The sequence below is a fragment of the Gavialis gangeticus genome, unplaced genomic scaffold, assembly GCF_001723915.1.
Source record: "Gavialis gangeticus isolate Ggan-Ray unplaced genomic scaffold, GavGan_comp1, whole genome shotgun sequence".
Lineage (NCBI taxonomy): Eukaryota > Metazoa > Chordata > Crocodylia > Gavialidae > Gavialis > Gavialis gangeticus.
The window spans coordinates 121,831,809-121,839,081 of NW_017729022.1; the positions used below are offsets into that span (position 1 = coordinate 121,831,809).

At 38.3% G+C, this 7,273-nt stretch overlaps 1 protein-coding gene across 1 annotated transcript in view; it reads left to right on the forward strand.

The window, feature by feature from the left end:
• Positions 1-7,273, forward strand: part of ZC3H6 (zinc finger CCCH-type containing 6) — a 75,123-nt gene that overhangs the window by 632 nt on the left and 67,218 nt on the right. The gene's annotated exons all lie outside the window — the stretch shown is intronic.

Below are 7,273 nucleotides of genomic sequence, written 5' to 3' on the forward strand. Positions count from 1 at the left end.
CCCCCACCCTCCACCCCCATGCGGTGCTGCTCGTGCAGCTGCAGAAAATGTGTTTGAATATACAGGCAACCCCTTCCCCAGGTCCACTGTTAACCCCATTTTTCTTGCAAGAGGATACCCTACACGTGTAACTGGATTTTTTAAATGCAGATTTAAGGTTTGACTGACACGGTGTTTGCCACCTCTCAATCCCAATGTGCAGCAAACCAGAGTCCTTTTCCTGGTACCAGGACCCCTCCCTCCCTCTTCCTGCGAGTACTAGCAATAAAAATCCACTCCAACCGTTCTTGGCTTCTTAGCTAGCTGCAAAAAATGCAGTTCTAGGTGAACAACTACCTGTTCTTCAATGGGTACATATGCCTGAAGCATCTATAATGTAGGTGCTGACATTGTAGTGGGTTTTTTCACTAATTGGCTGCCAGCGTAATTCTCCCCGTTCACTTCTCACTATTCAGTTATCTTTTCAAGGGGTTAAAAACGTTATACAGCCTCTAACTAAATCTCACAACCCTCAGCTATTTATGAGCCCTATTTTATAAACAGGGAAACCAAGGCCCACACGTTTAAATGATCTGTCCGGAAGTCGCACTGAATCTAGGAAAAGACCCCAGATCTAAATTAAGCATATTCCTAGGATTTTTAGTTTGAAGAAGTGATATCAATTTTAGACCTTAATTTTGAAGCGGTATGGATTTTTGCTGTCATATACATGTCAAGTTGTAATAATATAGAAGGCTACATTTTGACTGGAGACAAGCTATGTTACTGCTGCTTTTAATGGTCTCTTTTCTGACTTCAGATTACACAGTCAAAAACGCACTTAAAATGTGCACGTTGGTAAAATATTAATGTGTCAGGAACTTGATACTGTAATTGTTTCACATTTTTATAAATACACTTTTTAGGTTTTCTTTAGGAATTAACATAGTTGCTGTTGGGCTAAGCTCCCTTGTCCACTTCTTCAGTAAAGGCATTTTTTTTCTGAATTTAATGATAAATAGTGTTTTAATTTAAATGGTTCATTTTTTAAAGGTATGTAACATGTATGCTCCATAGTACTCCTGTTAATCCACTGTCACTATGGGTACTTTGTACCCAAAGGCTCATCTGGCATATCTCACAGTTGATGCAATAAAAGATATCACTAAAAAAAAACATGCTTCTTGCACATTTCCTGGACCATCACAACTACAAGAGTACTCTAATTCTAAGAGAAGATACGTTTACAAATAGCCTTTTTAATAGGTTACAGTAAGGCGTGTTCCTCTTACAGTTAATAGAATCTAAAAGAAAAATGATACATATAAATACATGCTTCCTCCCTTTGCACTTGTGTAAATTCAACCCCGTCAGAATGTAGCACTGTAAACAAGTTTACAGTGTTTTCCTTATGAATTGATAACTCTGACAAGAGGGGCCAAGACCCTTAGAAAAGAAATACCTCTCCCAGTCCAGCAAATGTTTCACACTTAAAGGAGGCATGGATTTCACTGAATATTATTAAGCGAAGTAGCTGTGATGATGTTAACTTTCCTTCTACTATCTTGTGGAAAGGATCAATAAAAAGTTACAGATAAATCGTAGGTTGATATTTTATAGATAAAATTTGGATAGGCAATATGTTCCCATTCCATGTTGACTTAAATAGAAACATTACTATTGGTTATCTTGGTAGTCTAAAAACTAAACATTTATACTAGGGTCCAGTTCTACCTTGTGTTTTTTTGTTTTACTGCATAGTCTAGTTGTACTTGCATTACTACATAAATAGTCCTGTAGTATTTTTTATAGCATTAAAGCTATTGATGGCAAACGAGCTATTGTACTCTTGTTTATGACATGGAAGAGGAAGTTTTTTTCTTTGGGCTGAATTTTTTCATGCCCTTGATCTAAAGATTGGATAAAAAGAAGAAAAAATACATTTTTTCATTTGGAGTTAAGTGACTGAGAAAATAAATTATGTGATATATTTTATTGGACTGGCTATATGGTAGGAAGAACTGTTGGACCAGCTTTTGAGCATCAGCTGTCTGAGGAAGGGTGCATGTTACCCAAAAGGTTGTCTAGCAGTTCTCCTTGCTATACAGTTGGTCCAGTAAAAGGTACTGCAAAAAAGTGCTGATCTTTGGACCTTTCCTGGCCCATCATGGCTGCAACACTCCAACCCTAAAATAACTTACCTCCTCAAAAAGATGCACAAAACTTTTTTCCCCACTAAATTACTTGGACATGTTTAAAGAAAAAAATAAAATCTGTTTGCACATAAGGCTAGTTCTCATTAAGGATTATTCATGATGTTGTTTTGATTTTTATTAAAAACTATGGTAAAACAAACTCGGGGATAAACTAGGTACAGATAAACCCATTCTATAGAAAATCAACCCCAAACAGAAAAATGTAGGCAGGTGTATATATGCAATTTTTTAAAGGCCTCCAATTTACAGTAAAGTAGGATGCCTTAAGAGGTGATGGAGAGCTTGTGTGTGGGGTAACTTAAAAGTAAGAGGGGCTGGGGAATGTTCAGTCTGGTGTGGGCAGGTGGCTACACTCCTTTTGGAGCCCTGTTTAAGTCACTGAATGTCTGCAGGGGTATGGCACCCTGTAGTTGTGTTATCAGTCCAGGGTTTGAACCTTGAGGTTTGTTTTTAAACCTTGATCCACAGACATGCATCTTACTAAATTACATGGTAGATGAGTTTACTAGCAGTATCTCTACTTGCTTGTGTTAGGAATTGGTTCTTCGTTGTTAGAGGTACAGCAGAGTATGGCACTAAGAATTGGTCTCCTGAATTATATTGAACGGAATAGGCATATGCAAAGTTTAACTGCTACAATGGGTGGCATTTTTTAATTGGTTCCAAGTTTGCAGCTGCAGGGAAATTTCAGAAAATAGATCTTTCCATGGCTCAGGGTCAAGATTTTAATTGAAAAGTTCAGACAGGTACTGGTTCTGCTTGTTGTAGGAGTGTAACTGAGATGTACAGATGTCCTTAATATGATAACCAGCCTGAAATTTATCTTGCAGTAGTAACTACGGTAAAAATAGTGATGACCTAATGTAAGTTAGAATGTTGATACACTAACTATGGAGGCTTCTGTATGGATTCTGTAGTTCGTGTTTTGCTTTCCACTTGAAGAATGAATATAACATTTCCTATATGTTCATGATATTATAATGATTTAGCCTCCGAATTGAACAAAACAACTCTCCAAGGAACAATGGAACTTGCTGTGTAACTTTTCCATAAAATGTTGTTATTTTTTGCAGAGGGAATTTTTTCATTCTGCTTTTCCTAGTAAAACTTTTTTGGGTATCTTTCTCACTTTTGGTTCCTTTTGCCTAAGAAATACAAATGGTAATATTCATATCAGTGCACATTCCAATGATACCTTTGACCTAGGATATTTATAATGTTTTAAAATAAAGTGCATGCAGTTATTTAAGATAACCTAATTGAATCAGGAAGGTTGGCTGGCTGATGGAGTTTACTCAAAGCTGTTACTAAGTACTATTTTCTGATGCTGCCCTGTTCACCTCCTTCACTCATCAGCTATGCCCTGCATATATCCGGGTGTAAGCCAGGTAAACAGTCAGCCTTGTCTGTAACTCAGAGGCTTCTTCCTTATTCTGTTCTGCTGTGCTCCCCTTCTCCCATTGTCTCAGATTATTTCCTTCTTCTTTCTAGCACCTCTATTTCCTGCCTTTCTCTGGTAACTATAACTTTAAGCTTTGCTAATGAAGTAGGCTTTCCTGAACAAGCATCCTATGATTTACCCAAGTGAAGGACTTCCCTGATAAATTGTGAGGTCAGATAGTGTTGTAGGGAAAGAGCTAACTAGTAGTGCTTAGGCTGAGCACTCTTGAGTCTAAATCTCATTTCTGAGCTCTCCATCATTTCCTGGTCCAACTCCTCTACCTGCAACCTGCCTGGATTTCACTGGTCTGCTTTGTTGTATGGTATATTAGAGGACTCAAGTCGGTTGGGAAAATACTGAGTGAGAGCACCTGAGTGGAAGAACTTCAGGGCATGGTGAGCTACAGGACCACGTATCCTTTCCATCCAGCCAGTTTTTCCTTCTTTTCTCTTCGTCTGCTTCTCTTCTGCGTGGCAACTATCCATGTTGAGTCCACATTCTACTAATCCATTGATTCACAGCCGTGGTGTTGCAACGCCTTGCAGTGCCTTGAGATCCTTTCAAGGATGCCCTATGGTGCCATGCAAAGTTTGCACTGTTAGGTGTGCAAACATGATTCACAAGATAAACCAGAGATTTCAAATAAGAATCCATCATATGAAAAACATTCTGAGCTGTTGTAGTCTTTCCAAGTTCTTTGCAGCAGAAAAACTGCTCTATTATTTTTCCATAGCAGGGAAGAAAAGAAAAAACTAAGAACTGGCATTTTCTGAGGGGTGCCTTGAGTCTAATGAAGTTGAGAACCACTGATCTAATTATTTCCCTCTTCCATGCCCCACCCCCACAGACACTGCTCTGCCCTCCTTCTGTTTATTCATTCACTGTTCCCTGTTGAATTTGCAAATGTTAATGCAGTGTCTACTTATTTTGAACATTTTCAAATATATGTATTCACCCAAAAGAAACATTTAATTAAGGTGAAATTAAGTTTGTGACTGTAACAGTCATGCTTTTTCTAAATGAGTTTTAATTTCTGTGTTTAAACATTACAGAATCAGGAAATGTAAAGCTAAGGTTATTTCCACATATCCCATACAAGAAAATTAGATCTACAGTAAACAAAGACCAAATATTAGAAAAATAGTAAATGTGGAATTAAGGTGACTTTTACTATTTGTATAACTAATCTAGGTAATGTTAAGTGTCTGTAACCTTAACTCCACCTATTGAAGATTTTTGGTCTGGTGGATTTCCTTTGGTGTTTTAAATTTAAGTAATTCTAACGTGACTGGAGAGCTACAGATCCTGGGGTTGAAAAGAGAGGGCTTGCTAATTTCCTCTGTTCTTTGTCTCTTCTGCATCTGTCCGAAACTCACTTCTAGCATGTTCTCATGTCTGCTGGCCTGTGGGCAGGGTGGTTTTCCAAAGCTCCCACCTGTTGTAAAAGGGCAAGTTAGAACCAGCTGGCTCTGTGTCAAGACATCAGTGACCCTTCCTGAAATTATTTCATTGCCTGCCCTAAGTCAAAACTTGACGCCATCTGAAAATTCTGACGTGACTTACCCAGTATCACAAAAGAGAACAGGATCTGCCAAAGTTTTCCCAGGTCTCAGTCTGTTGCCTTAACTGCATGAGTATCTTTTTCTCTTTTTCCTGGAGCTCCTTCCACTGCTGAGAAAATAAATACATCATGTTCATTTGTGTAAGTCTGTCAGTGCTTTGTGGAGGTAAGCGATAGGAGAAGCTTGATTGAATGGACAGCTTGGCCAAGCTTGAATGTAGCCTATTTCTTTCTGAGAGAGAGGGTGGTTCAGTGGACATGACTCATAATTCCCCCTTTGCAAAAGTGGGACAATGATGCATACCTTCTTTCTAGTGGAGGTGGATAATGAAGCTTTTTTTATGTTGATTGAGGAGAATATCACTAATAGCAGTTATTGAAAAGGTGAGCATAGAATTACTGGCTTTCATTGGAGTGTTTAAGGGTGCAAGTAACTCACTTCTGGAGTCAGTATTTTATATTTTTCTCTAGCCTATAATTGAGAATAAGAGTGTACTACTACAATCAAGTGAAAGATGTATTCCATTACATCAAGCAGTAGAGTTGTTTTCTGATGTCGGAGGCTCTAGATTCAAACCTCTGTTGAAAGATATTTTCTCTGGTTTCCTTTATGGTTCTGTCTTAGGATGGGACTGATTCTGAAGTTCTGTTAGTTTAACAAACAAGCGTAAGTTTTATTTTAGCAATCTGAATGGATTGTCCAAAACTACTTCATCTAGTTGTGTAGCTCCATAATGATCTAATAATTTTTCATGTTTCCATTTGTGGGGTTTTTTGGGGACCATGTAGCAAGTAACAGCTAGGAGACACAAATATTGTTTATGTATTGTTTTATGTGTTTTCTTCCCCAGGTGTATCCAAGAAAGCATTAAAGCATTTCTACACTGGCAATGTTATGGGCCTTGATGTGCTTTTATATTATAATATTATATCTATACTGGTTTCTCTGGAAGTGGTGGAAGCTAAATTCTACCAGCATAGCTGTAGCAACAAAATGGTATAGGCCTGCTGACAGATATCCCTAAATAGAAAAGCCCCAAAACTTTACGTAACTTTGAAACAGCTTATTTTTAGGGTGACCATCTCAGGAATCTCTTGTTCAAAAATCAGCTAAATTTATTAATTGCCTCTCCATATTTTTTATGTAAACCTATAAAACCCTTCTTTTAAAAAGTTGTCATGTTTCTTGGAGACTAGGAGATGAGCAACTTACAAATATGTAATAAAAATAGGAAGGGTAGGAATAGTGATTCTAGGAACCATGGCCTTCCGGAAGACACTCTAACTTCCTGGGTATATGGGGGCATTGAAGAGGGGTGCAGAAGAGTGAGTGTGAAAGAAAACTATAGGGGACAGAGGTGTATGAAGGACTATGGTAAGGTTGAGCTGGAAAGGTGTTTTGGAGGACTGTAGAAAAAGGACAGTGCACAAATTTTGGGGATATAGAAAAAACAAAGTGTGAGGACAGAGATAGGAGTAGAAATGAGCATGACTGCATTAATGGCCTGTGAGGTTCCTTCCAGCACGACAGTTCTATCATTCTATATGGAAGTGGAAAAGGTGGGAGGGTATGGCAGCCAAGGAAATGGAGACTCTCTCCACTATGCCAGATTTGGCCATTTCAATCAATTTTTCATGTTCAACACGGATAAAATCTTTTCTTCCAAAGTAATGTCCCACTTCAGTAACAGTATGAGGGAGGAGAGAGAATTTATGGGTGCCTCCCGCCCCAGAGCACATGTATAGACATTTATAAGTCCGAAGTCTGCAAAAGCAGAGTCCAATGCAGTTTTCTATCCTTCTTGCATTAGGCTTCATAAAACCAGTTAGATTGAGCATGAATTTACTCCTGCACAATTTTAAAAATACAATTTAAAGATTTTTTAAATTAATTTAAATATTGTGGAGATGCTCACAAACAAATATTAAGGATAATGCAATATGCACTTTATAAGTAGTCAGTAACAAAGGATCAGCTAAGCAAACACTCATTTCCACACTAATCATGCCTGTAGGTGTGATCTCCCCACGTCCCCCTGGCTATGTGCCCCCTCCCCTGCCACACAAGCCACCCTG